The sequence below is a fragment of the Salmo salar genome, chromosome ssa01 (genome assembly GCF_905237065.1).
Source record: "Salmo salar chromosome ssa01, Ssal_v3.1, whole genome shotgun sequence".
Classification (NCBI taxonomy): Eukaryota; Metazoa; Chordata; class Actinopteri; order Salmoniformes; family Salmonidae; genus Salmo; species Salmo salar.
In genome coordinates, this window is record NC_059442.1 from 2,937,039 (window position 1) to 2,959,493 (window position 22,455).

The 22,455-nt window shown below is 41.6% G+C and overlaps 6 non-coding genes across 6 annotated transcripts; all 6 read right to left on the bottom strand.

Moving 5' to 3' along the window:
• Positions 1 to 9,902: 9,902 nt before the first annotated feature.
• Positions 9,903 to 9,975, bottom strand: trnav-cac (transfer RNA valine (anticodon CAC)). Its single transcript has one exon. It is a non-coding gene; the product is annotated as a tRNA-Val (tRNA).
• Positions 9,976 to 10,117: 142 nt separating this feature from the next.
• trnal-uaa (transfer RNA leucine (anticodon UAA)) lies at positions 10,118 to 10,190 on the bottom strand. Its single transcript has one exon. It is a non-coding gene; the product is annotated as a tRNA-Leu (tRNA).
• A 6,462-nt stretch (positions 10,191 to 16,652) lies between these two features.
• Positions 16,653 to 16,725, bottom strand: trnav-uac (transfer RNA valine (anticodon UAC)). The gene has a single exon. It is a non-coding gene; the product is annotated as a tRNA-Val (tRNA).
• Positions 16,726 to 16,866: 141 nt separating this feature from the next.
• trnav-aac (transfer RNA valine (anticodon AAC)) lies at positions 16,867 to 16,939 on the bottom strand. The gene has a single exon. It is a non-coding gene; the product is annotated as a tRNA-Val (tRNA).
• A 347-nt stretch (positions 16,940 to 17,286) lies between these two features.
• trnav-cac (transfer RNA valine (anticodon CAC)) lies at positions 17,287 to 17,359 on the bottom strand. Its single transcript has one exon. It is a non-coding gene; the product is annotated as a tRNA-Val (tRNA).
• Positions 17,360 to 17,493: 134 nt separating this feature from the next.
• On the bottom strand, positions 17,494 to 17,566 carry trnav-cac (transfer RNA valine (anticodon CAC)). The gene has a single exon. It is a non-coding gene; the product is annotated as a tRNA-Val (tRNA).
• Between the last annotated feature and the right edge of the window lie 4,889 nt (positions 17,567 to 22,455).

Here is a 22,455-nt window from a genome sequence, read left to right on the forward strand (position 1 = left end):
GCAGCTATACAAAAACAAGATACCAAAATCACAGGTGGGGAAAGGGCTGCCTAAGTATGATCCCCAATCAGAGACAATGATAAACAGCTTCCTCTGATTGAGAACCATACTAGGCCAACAAAGAAATAGAAACATAGATATGCCCACCCAAGTCACACCCCGACCTAACAAAATAGAGAATAAAAAAGGCTCTCTAAGGTCAGGGCGTGTGTCACGTTCGGCGTATGAAGGAGACCAAGGCGCAGCGTGCGTATCGTTCCACATCTTTATTTATGTGTGAAACAATGCAAGACATACAATAAACTATAAACAAAACAACAAACCGTGACGAAGAGGTGCAACATACACTAACTCAAAATGATCTCCCACAAACCCAGGTGGGAAAAACAACTACTTAAATATGAACCCCAATTAGAGACAACGATGACCAGCTGCCTCTAATTGGGGATCATCCAAAAAACCCAACATAGAAAAACAGAAACTAGAACCAAACAACATAGAACAAAATACACTAGATAAACCCCCCCAGTCACGCCCTGACCTACTCTACCATAGAAAATAAGAGCTCTCTATGGTCAGGACGTGACAGTGTGACATTAACAAGAAGTTTATCTTTAAACCCATGTATAACACTTGTACGTTTAATGAATTTTTATAATGAGTATTTCTGTTTTTGAATTTGGCGCTCTGCAATTTCACTGGATGTTGGCCAGGTGGGACGCTAGCGTCCCAAACGCCCTAGTGAGGTTAACCATTTAGCAGTTTTATGGCTTGGGGGGTAGAAGCTGTTCAGAGTTCTGTTGGTTCCAGACATGGTACATCAGTACCACCTGCCATGCGGTAACAGAAAGAACAGTCCACGGCTACCCGGATAAAGCACTAAATAAACTTCAGTTAGTGCTAAATACGGCTGCTAGAATCCTGACTAGAACCAAAAACTGTGATCATATTACTCCAGTGCTAGCCTCCCTACACTGGCTTCCTGTTAAGGCAAGGGCTGATTTCAAGGTTTTACTGCTAACCTACAAAGCATTACATGGGCTTGCTCCTACCTATCTTTCCGATTTGGTCCTGCCGTACATACCTACACGTACGCTACGGTCACAAGACGCAGGCCTCCTAATTGTTCCTAGAATTTCTAAGCAAACGGCTGGAGGCAGGGCTTTCTCCTATAGAGCTCCATTTTTATGGAATAGTCTGCCTACCCATGTGAGAGACGCAGACTCAGTCTCAACCTTTAAGTCTTTACATATCTCTTCAGTAGGTCCTATGATTAAGTGTAGTCTGGCCCAGGAGTGTGAAGGTGAACGGAAAGGCTGGAGCGACGAATCGCCCTTGCTGTCTCTGCCTGGCCGGTTTCCCCTCTTTCCACTGGGATTCTCTGCCTCTACCCCTATTACGGGGGCTGAGTCACTGGCTTACTGGTGTTCTTCCATGGCGTCCCTGGGAGGGGTGCGTCACTTGAGTGGGTTGAGTCACTGACGTGGTCTTCCTGTCTGGGTTGGCGCCCCCCTTGGGCTGTGCCGTGGCGGAGATCTTTGTGGGCTATACTCGGCCTTGTCCCGGGATGGTATGTTGGTGGTTGGAGATATCCCTCCAGTGGTGTGGAGGCTGTACTTTGGCAAAGTGGGTGGGGTTATATCCTACCTGTTTGGCCCTGTCCGGGGTTTCATCGGATGGGGCCACAGTGTCTCCTGACCCCTCCTGTCTCAGCCTCCAGTATTTATCCTCTCTGGGCTAGGCGGGACGAAATCGTCCCACCTACGCAACAGCCAGTGTAATCCCGTGGCGCGATTTTCAAATACCTTAGAAATGCTATTACTTCAATTTCTCAAACATATGACTATTTTACACCATTTTAAAGACAAGACTCTCGTTAATCTAACCACACTGTCCGATTTCAAAAAAGGCTTTACAACGAAAGCAAAACATTAGATTATGTCAGCAGAGTACCAAGCCAGAAATAATCAGACACCCATTTTTCAAGCTAGCATATAATGTCACAAAAACACAGAAGACAGCTAAATGCAGCACTAACCTTTGATGATCTTCATCAGATGACACACCTAGGACATTATGTTATACAATACATGCATGTTTTGTTCAATCAAGTTCATATTTATATCAAAAACCAGCTTTTTACATTAGCATGTGACGTTCAGAACTAGCATACCCCCCGCAAACCTCCGGTGAATTTACTAAATTACTCACGATAAACGTTCACAAAAAACATAACAATTATTTTAAGAATTATAGATACAGAACTCCTTTGTGCAATCGAGGTGTCCGATTTTAAAATAGCTTTTCGGTGAAAGCACATTTTGCAATATTCTCAGTAGATAGCCCAGCCATCACGGCTAGCCATTTAGACACCCACCAAGTTTCGCCCTGACCAAACTCAGATTTACTATTATAAAAGTTTGATTACCTTTGATGTTCTTCGTCAGAATGCACTCCCAGGACTGCTACTTCAATAACAAATGTTGGTTTGGTCCAAAATAATCCATCGTTATATCCAAATAGCGGCGTTTTGTTCGTGTGTTCAAGACACTATCCGAAGTGTAAATAAGGGTCACGAGCATGGCGCAATTCGTGACAAAAAAATTCTAAATATTTCATTACCGTACTTCGAAGCATGTCAACCACTGTTTAAAATCCATTTTTATGCCATTTTTCTCGTAAAAAAGCGATAATATTCCGACCGGGAATCTGCGTTTAGGTAAACAGAGGAAAGAAAACAAAGCATTCGGTCGACGCGGGCATGCGCATGAGTCTCACAGTACTGTAACCAGCCACTACCCAAACGCGCTACTTTTTTTCAGCCAGAGCCTGCAAAGCCACGATTCAGCTTTTTGCCGCCTTCTGAGAGCCCATGGGAGCCGTAGGAAGTGTCACGTAACAGCAGAGATCCTCTGTAATGGATAGAGATAATCAAGAAGGGGAAGAAATTGTCAGACAGGCCACTTCCTGCATGGAATCTTCTCAGGTTTTGGCCTGGCATATGAGTTCTGTTATACTCACAGACACCATTCAAACAGTTTTAGAAACTTTAGGGTGTTTTCTATCCAAAGCCAATAATTATATGCATATTCTAGTTACTGGGCAGGAGTAGTAACCAGATTAAATCGGGTACGTCTTTTATCCAGCCGTGTCAATACTGCCCCCTAGCCCTAACAGGTTATGCTGCAGTAGTTTATGTGTCAGGGGGCTAGGGTCAATCTGTCACATCTGGAGTGTTTCTCTTGTCTTTTCCGGTGTCCTGTGTGAATTTAAATATGCTCTCTCTAATTCTCTCTTTCTCTTTCTTTCTTTCTCTCTCTCGGAGGACCTGAGCCCTAGGACCATGCCTCAGGACTACCTGGCTTGATGACTCCTTGCTGTCCCCAGTTCACCTGGCTGTGCTGCTGCTCCAGTTCCAACTGTTCTGCCTGCAGCTATGGAACCCTGACCTGTTCACCGGACGTGCTACCTGTCCCAGACCTGTTGTCCCAGACCTGCTGGAACCCTGACCTATTCACCGGACGTGCTACCTGTCCCAGACCTGTTGTCCCAGACCTGCTGGAACCCTGACCTATTCACCGGACGTGCTACCTGTCCCAGACCTGCTGTTTTCAACTCTCTAGAGACAGCAGGAGTGGTAGAGATACTCTCAAAGATCGGCTATGAAAAAGCCAACTGACACTTACTCTTGTGTTACTGACTTGTTGCACCCTCGACGACAACTATGATTATTATTATTTGTCAATGCTGGTCATTTATGAACATTTCAACATCTAGGCCATGTGCTTTTATAATCTCCACCCGGCACAGCCAGAAGAGGACTGGCCACCCCTCATAGCCTGGTTCCTCTCTAGGTTTCTTCCTAGGTTTTTGGCCTTTCTAGGGAGTTTTTCCTAGCCACCGTGCTTCTACACCTGCATTGCTTGCTGTTTGGGGTTTTAGGCTGGGTTTCTGTACAGCACTTTGTGATATCAGCTGATGTAAGAAGGGCTATATAAATACATTTGATTTTGATTTGATGACTTGGGTGGCTGGAGTCTTTGACAATTTTTAGGACCTTCCTCTGACACAGCCTGGTATAGAGGTCCTGGATGGTAGGAAACTTGGATGGCACAATGGTGTTGAACTGAAGTCAATGAACAGCATTCTCATGTAGGTATTCCTTTTGTCCAATTGGGAGAGGGCAGTGTGGAGTGCAATTGAGATTGCTTCATCTGCTGATCTGTTGGGGTGGTATGTGAATTGGAGTGGGTTCAGGGTTTCTGGGATGATGGTGTTGATGTGAGCCATGACCAGCCTTTCAAAGCACTTCATGGCTACATATATGAGTGCTATAGAGGGCGATAGACATTTAAACAGGTTACGTTGGCATTATTTTTCTGCACAGGGACTCTGGTGGTCTGCTTGAAACATGTAGGTATTACAGACTGGTTCAGGGAGAGGTTGTCGGTGAAGACACTTGTCAGCCGGGCAGCTCTGTGTCAAATCAAATCAATGTTATTGATCGGGTACATCTTTTTTAAATTTAACCTTTAAATAACCAGGTCGGCTAGTTGAGAACAAGTCCTTTATTTAACCTGGTAGGCTAGTTGAGAACAAGTTCTCATTTACAACTGCAACCTGGCCAAGATAAAGCAAAGCAGTGGGACAGAAACAACACAGAGTTACACATGGAATAAACAACCGAACAGTCAAATGGCATGAGGAGGTAAGGCAATAAATAGGCCATAGTAGCAAAGTAATTACAATTTCAGATTAACACTGAAGTGATAAATGAGCAGATGATGATGAGCAGATGATGGTGTGTCAGTAGAAATACTGGTGTGCAAAAGAGCAGCAAAGTAAATAAAAACAATATGGGGATGAGGTAGGTAGATTGGATGGGCTATTTACAGATGGACTATGTACAGCTGCAGCGATCGGTTAGCTGCTCAGATAGCTGATGTTTAAAGTTAGTGAGGGAAATATAAGTCTCCAGCTTCAGCGATTTTTGCAATTCGTTCCAGTCACTGGCAGCAGAGAACTGGAAGGAAAGGCGGCCAATGAAGGTGTTGGCTTTGGGGATGACCAGTGAGATATACCTGCTGGAGCGCCTGCTACGGGTGGGTGTTGTTATCGTGACCAGTGAGCTGAGATAAGGTGGAGCTTTACCTAGCAAATACTTATAGATGACCTGGAGCCAGTGGGTCTAGCGACGAATATGTAGCGAGGGCCAGCCGACTAGAGCATACTGGTTGCAGTGGTGGGTGGTATAAGGCGCTTTGGTAACAAAACGGATTGCACTGTGATCAACTACATCCAATTTGCTGAGTAGAGTAATGGAAGCTATTTTGTAGATGACATCACCGAAGTCGAGGATTGGTAGGATAGTCAGTTTTACTAGGGTAAGTTGGGCGGCGTGAGTGTAGGAGGCTCTGTTGCGAAATAGAATGCCGATTCTAGATTTGATTTTGGATTGGAGATGTTTGATATGAGTCTGGAAAGAGAGTTTAGGGTTTAGCGTTAGGGTTAGGTTTTGAATTTGAGTAGGGTTAAAAAGAGACTGATTTGTCTTGTGGTGTGCAGGCCTATTGTTGTGTGCCCCTCCAATCTGAATAAATTCTATTGTTAAAATCCACTCGAAAGTGGGGGTTATTAGATGTGCATTGCAAGCCACAAAACGAACTATAGCTTTTGTGATGTCTGAGGAGGAATATACTTGGTTTAAACGATTCCATCAGATCAGGCCTCATCTGAGTGGAATCACCTCAGATACAGAACTCTTCTTTTTCACGTCCTGCGGTCAACCATACGGCAATCTCTGTGAGTATGTGGGCCAGATATTTGCAGAGTTCGGCATTGGAAGTAAAGTGACCTTTGGTACAATTCGACGAAGCGTTGCTACAATGAACTTCAATCAAGGCTCGGTTACAGACCGGGGAACTGTGGCTGACCATATGTGTCATTCTCTGGAAACGCAGGCACGGTACTACCGGTACCATAATTTGCCTCATAACGCCAGCCGGGCGCAGTCACTAATTGAGGGACAAATCAATCCATCATTCACTGATAAGTAAAGTACATTTATTTGAAATTCACCCTTGTCTTTGTGTGTCATTTGGTCACATTTGGTCTCGGTTGAGAATGTATGGAGGCCTGGGGGTCTGAATGACCAGGGTGTTATGGGGTATCAGGGGCACAGAGCTGAAGTGACAGGCCGAGATAGAGGGCAGGCAGGTGGGCAGGCAGGGTAGAGAGAGTAAGCCCAGAGGCATGGAGATATGGAGCTCCCTTGGTAACCAGTTCAATCACCAGGTACACAGGCTGGACTTAGTGCAATGAGAGAGAATTATGACTCTGTCATTGAATTACATTGGGTTACCAGGTGACCTTGGTGGGGGGTGTGGGCCCCCCTATGGGGTCTCCCGAACCCGTGTATGGACACCCAGTCCAGCCCTGGTGGCTCCAGGAGCCCCCCCCCCCCCACTGTTCAATCACCAGGGCCACAGCCAAACAGTGAGATTTCTGAGAAGTTGAACATAGCCTGATTTCTGAGAAGTTTGGACTTTTTGTTTTCAAACCTCCATAAATCACTAAGGACAGCCCCCATTGATTTGGGCCCGTAGTAGGGTGGTCCCATAGTGGGCAGTGAGGCCTGGATGCCCGCTAAATGCATTAAATACACTTTTGAAAATTTTGGCCTGGTTACCCAAAAATAATACCAGGTGCCTGAAAAACAGAGTGCATTTTTGTGAAGTTGAACATAGCCTGATTTCTGAGAAGTTTGGACTTAACCGTTTAGGTCTACGTCCTTACTGTCCCTCCTATGGAGTGGTGAGCAGTGGTGGTATTCCATTAGAAGAGTGAACGTGTTAGGCAGGTTTGAGATGTTTCCTTTCGAGGAGCTAGGTATCCGTGAGGTCCTGGAGTCCCATGGTGTGGGATTTGCTGTGAGGTTCCGTTGTCAACTGGGGAGGTTATCCAGTGGTTCTTTCGTCCATCCAGTATTAGATGATGTTGGGGTGTTGTAATCCGATTGCTGAGTCTCATGAGTCTCTGTAAGTTGGTAAAAATATTTGTCCTGGTAGGGGTAAGATTCATCAGGTGTGGGATGAGTTTCTTGGTGTGTTGTAGCCTGAAGATGTAGCTCTGTATGTAATGGAGGCGACGTATTCGCAGTGAGACTCGGTTGCCGGTCGAAACTTTTTTCGGCTGGCCCCTCTATGCGTCTCCTCTTAAAAGTTGTAGAGGGCTTAAATGAATGTTTCTGCCCCGTCTGAATTTTCGCGCCTGTTTCGTGGTGCCGTTTTGGGTCAAAGGTGGACCTTAGAGTGCCTAGAGTCCCGCTATGTCGTGAGTCTTCCATGTTATGTGTCCCTGTGTAAAACTCAAAGTAAGGGGAGAGAAAAGTACAAAGTAAAATAAGTAGCCAAAAGGAGATACCTCCGACGTCCGTGTGGATCCTGCCTTCCTTACAGCTACACAACGGATCTAGAGGTATCCCAGCCACGACGCGTTTCTGCCTTACTCGGCTTCATCAGGTAGCAGGGAGATTAAAAGTAAAAATGTGCAAAAGTGTGCACTCGGTCGTGGTATGGGAAAAGGCCGTTTTGGACCGGAAAAATAGTTTGTCTGTGTGTTTGTATGTGGGTGAGTGTCGTGGAGGTTGAGACGCTATGGTCTGAAGTTCGATGAAGTTTCTTGATGAGAGGTGGAGGCTCTGTAGTCTGGAAGTTCCTAAAGTGGTTGGAGTTGTCCAAGTTCTGGGTGTAGAATGGTGCTGGAGCCTGGTGGTATGTTGAAAGGTGGTGGTCCAGAGTATGCTGTATTCGCTGAAGGTTAAAAGATCCAAGTTGTCTGTTCTTCCAGTAGAAGCGTCTTCAAAAAGGTTTTTTCGACCGAATGGTGCTGATACTGAGGGATGCTCTTCTTTTATAGGAGAGGAGGGGGTGTGGTCCCCAGGTTTGGTCGAATCCTATTGGTCCATGAGGCGTGCATGCACTGTACATGTGAGAGGTATGGCCCTTGTCATCCAATGGGATTGCTCCGTTTTTTCAAGGTGTAGGGCCTGTAGCCCGTTTGTGTTGGTAGAAACCTCCTCCATTGATTCCTATGGGGAATTATCTAGGGTGGTAGCCTCTTTCATCTTGGGGTACTGTTTTCGTTGTGGGTATCCGGGGAGTTCAAGGTGAATTTTGGATAAGACTAGAAGTCCCAAGGGTTAGAATAATCCATTCCAGAAGTTCCTGTGATGTGTGGAAGGTTATTAGATCCCTCTGTGAAGGCAGTGTATTTGAAAAACACTTTAACGCTATGTCCAGTGATATTTTGTTCCAAAATAAGATTCCAGAGGTGATGTCCTGAGGAGTCCGTATGGAGTTATTTTTAGGTTGCCTTTTAGATATGTATTATATGAATAACCTAATTTAAACCTTTTCACCAACCCATCATTCCTAAAAAATGGTGGATAAAAATTCACCCTTATAAAAAGGTCAGATTAAATTATCTAAAAAAATAAAAAAAGTTATAAAATTGTAAAAAGATCCCAGATAAAGTACCAGGATAAAAAGTCAATGGCTTGATGCGTCCAGATCCAGCGGCCAGCAACCTCACGGTGACCGGCTATTGGTTTGGTCTTCTATTTATTGTTCAGGTTGATCCACTTCCATCTCTGACACGTGGAAACCGTCATGGGTGCACTCCACTGCTCTGACGCGCTGGCCAGAGGGGTCCGGGCGCACCCGGCCAAAGTTGTAGACCCCATGGTTGCCCACTTGTAGAAGTGCCCTGGGTAGCGTTGGTTGGGCTTAGATCCGTCCGTCCGTCGGGTTAAGGGATGGTTAAGGTTAGGGTTAAGGTTAGAGTAGGGGTTAGAGTGTTGTGGAGGTTGAGACTCTATAGTCTGAAAGTTCAATGAAGTTCCGTAATGAATGCAAAAGTGCATAAATTCGTTGAAATATGAGCTCGGTGATGTAGGAATCCAGAAAATGACGGTGGTCGCAAGGATTAAAACGGGTCGAAATTATCAAAATTCAGGGTGCAGCATGAGCCTGGGCCTACCTTTAGTAAAAGGTAATGGTCCAAAGTGGAATGTATTCACTGGAAGTTGTTAGATCTAAATTGCATGTTGTCCAGGTGAAAGCATCTTCAAAACGTTTTTCCACCAAATGGTGCTGAGACTGAGGGATTCTCTTCTTTTATAGGAAAGGAGGGGGCGTGGTCACAAGGTGAGTGGAATCCTATTGGTGCATGAGGCGTGCATGCAGTGTACATGTGAGGGGCATGGCCATGATTGCCCAATGAGATTGCTGCATTGCTTTAGATGAAGGGTCTTTAAGCAAACGTGATAACCACTACATTACAGTAACTGCTGCTTGATTTTTCAGCAAGCAGTAAACCGAATTTTACAGATATTCATGGCACGCATTCGAATTTCCAAAATTAAGAATTAATGAAATTCTCTGTTACCACTATGGTACTTCTTGAATATGTCAATGAGCGTTGTTTCCGCCCGGTTTCGAACCAGGGACCTTTCGCGTGTGAATCTAACGTGAAAACCACTACACCACAGAAACTACTGCTACAGTTAACTGCAAGGAGTAAACCGAATTTTAAAGATATTCATGGCACGTATTCGAATTTCCAAAATACAGAATTTATGAAAATAACTATTCTTTGTTGAAAGTACAGTACCTACTGCACGTGTCAAAGAGCACTGTTTCCACACGGTTTTGAACTGAGGACCTTTCGTGTGTAAAGCGAACGTGAAAACCACTACACCACAGAAACTACTGCTACAATTAACTGCAAGGAGTAAACCGAATTTTAAAGATATTCATGGCATGTATTCGAATTTCCAAAATAAAGGATTAATGAAATTCTCTGTTACCACTATGGTAGTTCTTGAATGTGTCAATGAGCGTTGTTTCCGCCTTGTTTCGAACCAGGGACCTTTCGCGTGTGAAGCGAACGTGATAACCGCTACACTACAGAAACTGCTGCAACACTTATCTGCAAGGAGTTAACCGAATTCTACTGATATTCATGGCACATGTTCAAATTATCCAAAATTAGGCATTTCTGAAAATAACTATTCTCTGTTAAAAGCACAGTACCTACTGCACGTGTCAAAGATCACTGTTTCCGCCCGGTTTCGAAACGAGGACCTTTCGCGTTTAAAGCGAACGTGATAACCACTACACTACAGAAACTGCTGCTTGATTTTTCTGCAAGAAGTAAACCGAATTTTACAGATATTCATGGCACGTATTCGAATTTCCAAAATAAGGCATTTATGAAAATAACTATTCTCTGTTTAAAGTACAGTACCTACCGCATGTGTCAAAGAGCACTGATTCCGCCCGGTTTCAAACCGAGGACCTTTCGCGTGTGACGCGAACGTGATAACCACTACACTACAGAAACTGCTGCTGCAATTATCTGCAAGGAGTAAACCGAATTTTACAGATATTCATGGCACGTGTTCAAATTTCCAAAATTAGGCATTTATGAAAATAACTATTCACTGTTAAAAGTACAGTACCTACTGCACGTGTCAAAGATCACTGTTTCCGCCCGGTTTCAAACCGAGGACCTTTCGCGTGTAAAGCGAACTTGATAACCACAACACTACAGAAACTGCTGCTTGATTTTTCTGCAAGGAGTAAACCGAATTTTACAGATATTCATGGCACGTATTCCAATTTCCAAAATAAGGCATTTATGAAAATAACTATTTTCTGTATAAATGCGGTACTCATTGCATGTGTCAACGAACTCTGTTTCCGCCCGGTTTCAAAACGGGGACCTTTCGCATGTGAAGAAAACGTGATAACCACTACACTACAGACACTGCTGCTTAATTTTTCTACAAGGAGTAAAGCGAATTTTACAGATATTCAAGGCACGTGTTCAAATTTCCAAAATTAGGTATTTATGAACATAGGTATTCTCTGTGAAAAGTAAGGTACCTACTGCACGTGTCAAAGATCACTGTTTCCGCCCGGTTTCGAAACGAGGACCTTTCGCGTGTAAAGCGAACTTGATTTTTTTTAAAAAAAAATTATTATTATCAAAAATGTTTGTTTACAATATTTACAGTACAATCTACTGTTTACAGTACAATCCACAGAGAACAATACAGAAGACACTAGACTAACAGAGGCAGGTGAACAATTCACCCCCTATCAAATTATCAACAAAGAAAATATCAAAACAGTGCTTTCAAAAATTATAAGTGATACCTCCACTCTCCTCTCGTGAAATTAACCCACTCCCTTCAACAAAAGACTCATCAAAATGTTCCATCCCATAATTAAACAACATATCTATGTGTTTACTGAACAGTGCTAGAAAGATACTCCACACCTGAACCCTCTTTCTGTCAAAAGAAACATAATTCCTCCTACAAAAAATAGCATACCTCACAAAACTCAAAACCATATTCAACAAACACACATTAGCACCCTCACATTTACCAGACACTCCAAATAACAAAAGTTCCTCCCACGCATACTTTTTCACGAAATCTCCCCCCAGTTTCTACATAACATTTCCTTAACTTTACAAAAAAAATATTTTAAATCCTCACATTCTATAAACAAATGCATAAGAGTTTCCGGGAAACGTCCACATACGTCGCATTCCCTTTCTATCTCACAATTAATTTTCTTTAGCACCACCTTTGTAAATATTCTATTATGTCTTAGTTTGAAATCATTATTTTCACACTCCTTACTATTATATTTTACATTTAAATTTCCCCATATCTTTTTTTCATCCAATTCGGAAAAACTACTTTCCAAAATTTCTCAGCAGCCGGCCTTCTACACACTTTTCCTACCATTATTCTATACAATCTTTTCACTGGTATACTAGATAAATGTACTTTCTTCTTACTGCTACCAATGAACAAATTAGGAAATACAAATAAATCTTCTCTTTCAACTTCACTATTTATTAAATCAACCCATGCTCTTGGTATACTATTCTTTATCTTGTCATACATATTATTCACTTTTCCCCTTCCCACCTCTTCATCCCATTCATTGATTATGTCGAAAATAGCTTCCCCAGGTAAAAACCCTGGAATTACCTCATATGTATAATCTTTTATTTGCCGTAGACCTGCACTCATAAATACTTTATTATACAAAACTTTTTCTTTGTTCTTGATTTTCTCATTCAGAAATATAGGTTGATTCATAATCAGGTCAATATGTCCACATTCATAATATACATTAGGCAACAACTCTGCCCATGCATTTAGCACCTCTTTATAAAAATCTGGTACCTTTTCAAACATTGCCCTTTTTAAGCCCCATCAATAAACCATTATCCTCACAACCACCACTCTCCTCTAAGTAGACTCTAAAGAAGTGTTTCCAGCCATAATCTTCACTGTCATACAAATATTTCTTTACTGTTTTTATCCTAATAGCTTTTCTTTTGACACCTAAATCTACAAGTTTTAAACCTCCATCCACATAGTCAGCAATCAATGTTTTCTGAGATATTCTCACTCCTTTACCATCCCATATAAAATTTGACACCACATTATTCAATTCATTTAGGACCCACTCCGGCATGTCCAGGACTCCCAAAACATACACAAATTTGGATAATACCAAAGCATTTGCAACAATTACTTTCCCTTGTAACTTTAGTTTTCTATTTTTCCAGAAATTCAACGTTAGCTTGACTTTATTAAGGATCCCAGTCCAAGTTATATCTTTTGCCTCTTTCTCCTTTACACCAATGTTTACTCCCAGCACTTTAATAAAATCCGTTGCGCTCTTGAATGGAATCTCACACCCGTTTACATTGATATCCCCAACAAACATTATTTCAGTCTTCTCTATATTAACTTTAGCACCCGATGCCTTGCCATATATATCTATGATCCCCATAATGCTTCCAATACTTTCTATATCCTTCACAGTACAAGTAGTGTCATCAGCGTACTGATGTACAACACTGACACCACCACCTGGGATTCCAACACCCCTTACTTCTTTATTACTATTTATCAATGTAGCTAACGGTTCTGTAGAAACACTGTACAGCAGAGCTGACAAAGGACAGCCCTGCCTTACTGACCTCTCCACAGGGAAAGTATCTGTTAACACTCCGTTACATTTAACACAACTTTTAGCCCCACTATACAACAGGTTGATCCAAGATACAAACTTTGGCCCAAACCCAAACCTCTCCAAAGTCTGTAATAAAAAGCTGTGCTCCACTCTATCGAAAGCTTTGTTAAAGTCCAAACTTAAAACTATACCACCTTCATTTTTCATTTGATTAACAACATCCCTAATTGTACAAATGACATCTGCAATATCTCTTCCAGGTATGCCGTAGGCTTGTGTTGATTCAATAATACTCCCAATCACCTTTTTCATCCTATTCGCTAACACTTTAGTCAATATCTTATAATCCGAATTTAGAAGGCTAATAGGCCTATAATTTTCTAACTTTAATCTACTGCCCCTATTTTTGAATAAGATCGTTAACATTCCAGTTGACATAGACTCAGGGATTTCCTTATTCTCTTCCATATAATGAAACACCCTCACTAAAATGGGTGCCAAAATATCTACAAAGACTTTATAGAACTCATTTGTTAAACCATCCAAACCCGGACTTTTATTACCTTGCGTGCTAACAATTGCTTCCTTGATTTCCATAATCGAAATCTCTTCATCACACATCATTCTATCTGCCTGCGATACTTTGGCACTAATTGTATCCAACACTTTTACAACACACACTTTATCTACATCATTCTTTTTGTAAAGATTTCTGTAAAAGGTTTCAACTGTCTCTAAGATCCCAACAAAATCGTTTACCTTTACACCTCTTTCATCTTCCAACTCTACAATGTAACTCTTAGTTTGTTTTCTTTTTCCAGACCCCAAAAAAAGGATGTACATTTCTCTCCCTCCAAAGCGTACTGTGCCCTGCTCCTAACAATAGCACCCAAACATTTATTTTTTCATAACGACCCAGCTCTGCATGGATTTTCAAATAATTCACAACATCATAGTCTGGATCCGTATCAGCCTTTTCAAGTTCATGCAACATCCTATTCCTAAGCATTATTTCTTTCTGCTTATCTAAACGGTTATGATTTTTTGCGTACCTAATACTCCTATTTTTTACTTTTACTTTCACTTCCTCCCACCATAAACACACATTCTCTTTTAACAGTACATTAGACATTTCATCATTAATACATTCAACAATTTCATTTCTATATCCTTCCTCCTTTAACAGACTGGCATTTAAACACCAGACACCTCCCCCTCTCCTCTCCACACCAAAACCCATTTGAAATGACATTACTGCATGATCACTATATGCTGTAAAGGTATATGACACCTTCTTAACATTCTGCACCAATTCTTGTTTTGCTAGACATAAATCAATTCTGCTTTGTTTTAATTCCTTTAGAACCACCTGCCTTCTAGAGAATACTCTTCTGTTTGGATTTTCAGCCCTCCATATATCTACTAGATTCTCCTCATTCATAAGTTTCCATAATGCATTTCTAGAAGAGTCATATCTGAATTTAGCACAACTAGAGGCATCCATTCTACTACACCTCACATTAAAATCTCCTATCAGTATACAGTTTTCTGAGCACAGTGTTTTTAATTTGTGAAACATTTCTCTCCTTTCAGATTCAATGTTTGAAGCATAAACATTAATTAAACGAAAAACTACATTTTGAACTTCAAATTCAATTACAATAAGTCTGCCATCATTGTCAGCATATATTTCTTTTACATTTTGCACCACATCATTTTTTATCAAAATAGCCACACCACATGTTTTATCCCCTCCATGACTACAAAAATTAAATCTGACCATTTACTCTTAATCTCCTGCATTTTGGAGTCTGTCCAATTGGTCTCTTGAAAACACAACATGTCTGCCTTAACAGACACTAATACCTGCTCAAATTTGCTCATGTTTCTCAAACTGTTACCATTTAGGGATGCGACTGTAATCATTATGAATGTGTGCAGAAGTATAATCAGAGCCAAACAAGTCCTTAAAAATCCTACTTTTTCTTTTTCCAAAACCCATCATCTCCCTGGTTTTCGACAATGACCTCTTATTTTTTACAAACAACTGAAGATCCTCACTATCTATTTCATCATCCGTCTCTTTATTTGGATTTTTGGGGGATCGGCCGGGAAGCCTTTTGAAAAGTGCGCTTTAACAGTGCCCGTGACTTCAGTGGACCCAGCCCACTCTTTGGTGTAATTTTTACACAGGCTTAAAGCTGGCTCAGGCACCTGAGAAGCACCTTGCACCATCTCTACCTGTGTATGTCTTTCACCCATCATGTGCTGCTGTTCCACCTTGTCAGCAGCAGAGACTAAAACGGCGTCTCGTGCTTTGCCAGGAGACATTACAGGCTCTTCAAGCTTATCTGCCACTGTCTCTGGAGTCACACTCTCCATGTCACTCTCATCCTCCCTCTCCATAGGCACACTCCCCTCTTCCTCAGACGTGAGGTCCATTGTTTGCAAAAGTAAGTGATTTTCTCCCTTATTACAGCTACATCTAACTTTAGGTCTGTCACACATTTTGCACACATTTCCTATGTTCCGACATTCTCTGGCATAATGCCCTTGTTCACTACATTTGTGGCATGTGAATTCCGGACATTCCTTAAGTATGTGCCCCGGCTGAATACATAATCTACATACCTTCACTTGATTGTCGTGGATTACACGAAAATATTCAAATCCCTCGACAGTGTTAAATTTAGTAGAATATGGCAAGGATTGCACATTGTCTGTAAACTTTACCTTGCAAAATCTTGTCCCATCTACAATGTCCGTTCCTGGCCACATCCTCCTCTTGATTGGCGTGGTCGCCTTCACCTTCCAGCCTTTTAGTTTCTCTTCTATCTCCTCATCCGTAATGTATGCGGGCAAGTTCAAAAAGGACACCACCAGCTCATCGTTCCCTAGTTCTTTAGCCATGATTTGACAGTTCTTTATCTTTAGCCCGTCTATTAGTCTTTCTTTTCCATTTACATGAGACATTGTTATTTCATACTTATTCCCGTCTTTCATTCGACATCCCAGTATTGTTCCGCAAACTTCCTTTATTCCTCTCAGCAATTCCATCGTTGTTATTTTCCCTTCTCCACTTATTTCCACGTTCACCGTCAGTTCCTTCTCATATGTTCTTTTTTCAGTTCTTCGTTTAACATTCTGATTTCACTGTTGTCCTTTCTCGTCGTCGTTTGTACTCTTGATGTCGAAGCCATGTTGTCCGTACGGTTATTTTAAGCAATATCCCCCAAACAGCTCACGCTGATGGGGGACAATAGCAAAAACGTTTCACAGAAACTTCACTACAGTCACTCACAAACTTTCAAACGTATAAGTCAACTAGACCTCAAAAAAAAACCCGATATTCTCTCTCAAGCACTCAGACACCTGCTTCTCTTCCACTTCCTGAAACTCCAAAAAGGGGCGTGTGAAGCAAACGTGATAACCACTACACTACAGAAACTGCTGTTTGATTTTTCTGCAAGGAGTAAACCGAATTTTACCGATATTCATGGCACGTATTCGAATTTTCAAAATAAGGTATTAACGTAATTCTCTGTTACCACTATAGTACTTCTTGAATGTGTCAATGAGCATTGTTTACACCCGGTTTCGAACCAGGGACCTTTCGCGTGTAAAGCAAACGTGATAACCACTACACTACAGAAACTGCTGCAACACTTATCTGCAACGAGTAAACCGGATTTTTCTGATATTCATGGCACGTGTTCAAATTTCCAAAATTAGGCATTTATGAAAATAACAATTCTCTGTTAAAAGTACAGTACCTACTGCACGTGTCAAAGAGCACTGTTTCCGCCCGGTTTCGAACCGAGGACCTTTCGCGTGTTAAGCGAACATGATAACCACTACACCACAGAAACTACTGCTACAGTAAGCTGCAAAAAGTAAACCGAATTTTACAGATATTCATGGCACGTGTTCAAATTTACAAAATTAGGCATTTATGAAAATAACTATTCTCTGTTAATAGTACAGTACCTACTGCACATGTCAAAGAGCACTGTTTCCTCCCGGTTTCAAACTGAGGACCTTTCACGTGTAAAGCGAACGTGATAACCACTACACTACAGAAACTGCTGCTTGATTTTTCTGCAAGGAGTAAACCGAATTTTACCGATATTCATGGCACGTATTCGAATTTCCAAAATAAAGAATTCATGAAATTCTCTGTTACCACTATGGTACTTCAGAATGTGTCAATGAGCGTTGTTTCTGCCCGGTTTCGCACCAGGGACCTTTCCCGTGTGAAGCGAACGTGATAACCACTACACCACAGAAACTACTACTATAATTAGCTGCAAGGAGTAAACCGAATTATAAAAATATTCATGGCACGTATTCGAATTTCCAAAATAAGGGATTAATGAAATTCTTTGTTAACACTATGGTACTTGTTGAATGTGTCAATGAGCGTTGTTTCCACCTGGTTTCGATCCAGGGACCTTTCGCGTGTGAAGTGAACGTGATAACCACTACACTACAGAAACTGCTCCTTGATTTTTCTGCAAGGAGTAAACCGAATTTTACCGATATTCATGGCACATATTTGAATTTCCAAAATAAAGAATTCATGAAATTCTCTGTTATCACTATGGTACTTCAGAATGTGTCAATGAGCGTTGTGTCCGCCAGGTTTCGAACCAGGAACCTTTCGCATGTGAAGCGAACTTGATAACCACTAAACCACAGAAACTACTGCTACAATTAGCTGCAAGGAGTAAACCGAATTTTACAGATATTCATGGCACGTAATCGAATTTCCAAAATAAGGCATTAATGAAATTCTCTGTTACCACTATAGTACTTCTTGAATGTGTCAATGAGCGTTGTTTCCGCCCGGTTTCGAACCAGGGACCAGCTGACCCCCACTCCCCTTTTGTCTAACAAGCCGCCATGCCGGTTTAGCCCACTAGGGCACATTCCTCTATCATTTCTTTATAACCATTGTTTGTTATGCAATTATGTGAATTACTTAGTAAATAAATGATTTTAAGACAATTGATGTATGGATGATTCATAGTGAAGACTGGGTTCGTGCAGATAACCAACAATTTACGACGTTTGGAATGAGACTAACGTGAGGTAAATAATAATTCATTAATTCGAAGACTAATTGATCAGATATTAAAATATCTGAAAGTTATATTAGGAAAATTATTACTTTGTAATCTGAATACTTCCTAGTTAATTACAGTTGCATGATTAATCAGGTTAATCGCGTAATAATAATTACAGAGTTATTTGATAAATAGGTCTTCAGTTTTAATGATGCCAAAGACACGACAGTAGTAATGTTACTCTAATGATTGGGATTATATTTAATATTTTAGCTAGCTAACATTAACGTGACATGTCCAAACAAAAGACCCCATGTTAAAGCTTGCTGGTAGCTAGCAAACATCAGTGGAGGTTAAGTGGCTGGCTTGCTAGCTAATATTAAGTTGTGTGTTTGAAGTGTCTTTAACGTTAGTGTAGTTTTCTCAGAATGCCTTTTCGCATCTATTGTATAATAATGCTAAAATACTTGTATCTGGAAGTTGTCTTTCAGTACAACACATCTGACTCAAATCCACCATTTTTTTTACATAGTTTGTCATTTAGCAGACACTCTTATTGAGAGCGACTTACAGTAGTGAATGCATACATTACTTTTTCTTCTCCGTACTGGTACCCCGTGGGAATTGAACGCACGACCCTGGCGTTGCAAACACCATGGTCTACCAACTGAGCCAGCAGTCATACAGGCATTAAAAAGAGAGCTGGCCCAAGCAAGCAAATGCAGCAGTGCAGTCATCAACTACAAGCACCATTTCTTCACCACCTGCGGAGTTGGGGAAACACGTGTGGACCTGATATGTGATAACTGCAGTGGGCCAAAACAAGAACAAGGTTATGCTCTTGTAACAGTATAAGCTTCCGTCCTCAACTCCTCGCCCCAACCTGGGCTTGAACCAGGGACCTTCTGCACACATCAACAACTGACACCCCACGCAGCATAGTTACCCATCCGCGGCCCAAAAGCCACGGCCCTTTGCAGAGCAAGAGGAACAACTACTTCAGATCTCAGAGCGAGTGACGTCACCGATTTGAAACTCTATTAGCGCGCACCACCGCTAACTAGCTAGCCATTTCACATTGGTTACACTCTGGTATTGTGCCTGGCGGACCATGCACAAGCTCCACCACAAACTGGACCGTCACTTCCTGATCACAGGCCACACCAAGTTTGCCCCTGACTGGTGCTTCGGCCTCATCAAGCAGCGCTTCAGAAAGACCAGAGTGAACACTTTGTCTGAGATTGCTGGTGTTGTGAAGCACTGTGACAGGGGTCAACATCCCACAGCTGGTGGAAAGCTATTGTCATGTCATTAAACTGAAGACATGTTTAAATTTTTAACTCCCTGTAATTATTATTACGGGATTAAACTGATTAATCGTTTAATTGTAATTAACCTCTATGGGCTAGGTGGGACGCTTGCGTCCCACCTACGTAACAGCCACTGGCAGCCTGTGGCGCGATTTTCAAAACCTTAAAAATCCTATTACTTCAATTTCTCAAACATATGACTATTTTACAGCTATTTAAAGACAAGACTCTCGTTAATCTAACCACACTGTCCGATTTCAAAAAGGCTTTACAACGAAAGCAAAACATTAGATTATGTCAGCAGAGTACCAAGCCAGAAATAATCAGACACCCATTTTTCAAGCCAGCATATAATGTCACCAAAACCCAGAAGACAGCTAAATGCAGCACTCACCTTTGATGATCTTCATCAGATGACAACCCTAGGACATTATGTTATACAATACATGCATGTTTTGTTCAATCAAGTTCATATTTATATCAAAAACCAGCTTTTTACATTAGCATGTGACGTTCAGAACTAGCATACCCCCGCAAACTTCCGGGAATTCGCTAACATTTTACTAAATTACTCACGATAAACGTTCACAAAAAGCATAACAATTATTTTAAGAATTATAGATACAGACCTCCTCTATGCACTCGATATGTCCGATTTTAAAATAGCTTTTTGGTGAAAGCACATTTTGCAATATTCTAAGTACATAGCCCAGGGATCATGGGCTCGCTATTTAGACACCCGGCAAGTTTAGCACTCACCATAATCATATTTACTATTATAAAAGTTTGATTACCTTTTGTTGTCTTCGTCAGAATGCACACCCAGGACTGCTACTTCAATAACAAATGTTGGTTTGGTCCAAAATAATCCATCGTTATATCCGAATAGCGGCGTTTTGTTCGTGCGTTCCAGACACTATCCGAAATAGTAAAGAAGTGTCGCGCGCATGGCGCAATTCGTGACAATAAAAATTCTAAATATTCCATTACCGTACTTCGAAGCATGTCAACCGCTGTTTAAAATCAATTTTTACGCAATTTTTCTCGTAGAAAAGTGATAATATTCCGACAGGGAATCTCCTTTTCGGCAAACAGAGGAAAAAATCCCAAAGGCGGGGGCAGTCGGGTCACGCGCATAAGCCCAGTGTCCCTTGATCGGCCACTTGAGAAAGGCGATAATGTGTTTCAGCCTGGGGCTGGAATGACGACATTCTGTTTTTTCCCGGGCTCTGAGCGCCTATGGACGACGTGGGAAGTGTCACGTTAGAGCAGAGATCCTTAGTAAATGATAGAGATGGAAAACAAGTTCAAGAAATGGTCAGACAGGCCACTTCCTGTAAAGGAATCTCTCAGGTTTTGACCTGCCATTTGAGTTCTGTTATACTCACAGACACCATTCAAACAGTTTTAGAAAATCTAGGGTGTTTTCTATCCATATGTAATAAGTATATGCATATTCTAGTTACTGGGTAGGAGTGGTAACCAGATTAAATCGGGTATGTTTTTTATCCAGCCGTGTCAATACTGCCCCCTAGCCCTAACAGGTTAACTAGGAGATCAGGGGCACCAAGAAAAATATTCAGATTACAAAGTTATAATTTTCCTAATATAACTTTCCTATATTATAACATTATATATTATATTATATTATAGTATAGGCCGATTGTCTTCTGGTTTAAATGGTGTATTTTACCTCGCGTCCAGTCTCATTCCAAACATCGTAAATTGTTGTATCTGCACGAACCCAGCCTTTACTAAAGTCATCCATACATCAATTGTCTTAAAATCATTTATTTACTGAACTAAGTAATTCACAGAAAGCATACAAACAGTAATTATCGTCACAAAGAATTGGTAGAGTAATGTGCCCTAGTGGGCTAAACAGGCATGGCTGGTGTCTTGTTAAACAAAGGGTCATAAAGGGCCGCTGAGAAGGCACACAGAGTTCATTAATATTAACAATTGATATGCTAATCCTTTGCACATGAACGCTCACTCATTCGGGAACAATTGCAATCAATATATATTTACGCTCAGTGTGTCGTCGGGATCCTTGTTGGAGAGTCGTTCTGTTGGAGAGTTCTCTGTCTCTCTCTCTCTCTCTCTCTCTCGGTTAGAATGGATCTTTCAAAGCGACATTCAGTAATGTCGTTATAGAATGGATGTTTCGTTGGTCTTCGCGTTCAATTATATAATTTACTTAGCTGCAGACTAATAATTAATATCAAAGACTTGTTCTTATTCTGTCGGTCTCGATAGTCTAAAAGTTTAACCATGTGGTATAGTTAACTTTCAGTAGAGGAATTGGGGGTCAAACCTTGGCTCTCTCTTCTGAGGTAAGCTGGTCTGAAGAAAGTAAATCAGGGTGGGGTTTTATAGTGAACATAGAACAGGCTTGTCACATGACGCCTGGTCCTGTCTGTGTCCCTGGGGGCGTGCCGATGACTGAGTTAACCTGTTGGGGCTAGGGGGCAGTATTTGCACGGCCGGATAAAAAACGTACCCGATTTAATCTGGTTACTACTCCTGCCCAGTAACTAGAATATGCATATAATTATTGGCTTTGGATAGAAAACACCTTAAAGTTTCTAAAACTGTTTGAATGGTGTCTGTGAGTATAACAGAACTCATTTGGCAGGCCAAAACCTGAGAAGATTCCAAACAGGAAGCGCTCTCTCTGACTATTTCTTGGCCTTCTTGATCATCTCTAACCAAAACAGGGGATCTCTGGCATAACGTGACATTTTCTAACGCTCCCATAGGCTCTCAGAAGGCGCCAGAACAATGAATGGTGGCTTTGCAGGCCATGGCTGAAAAACATTAGCGCATTTGGATAGTGGTCGATCTGAGGACAATGAGACTGGAGGCGCGTGCACGAGCCGACACCATGTTTACTTTCTCTCTCTTTGAACGAAAACAACGACTCCCGGTCGGAATATTATCGCTTTTTTACGAGAAAAATCGCATAAAAATTGATTTTAAACAGCGTTTGACATGCTTCGAAGTACG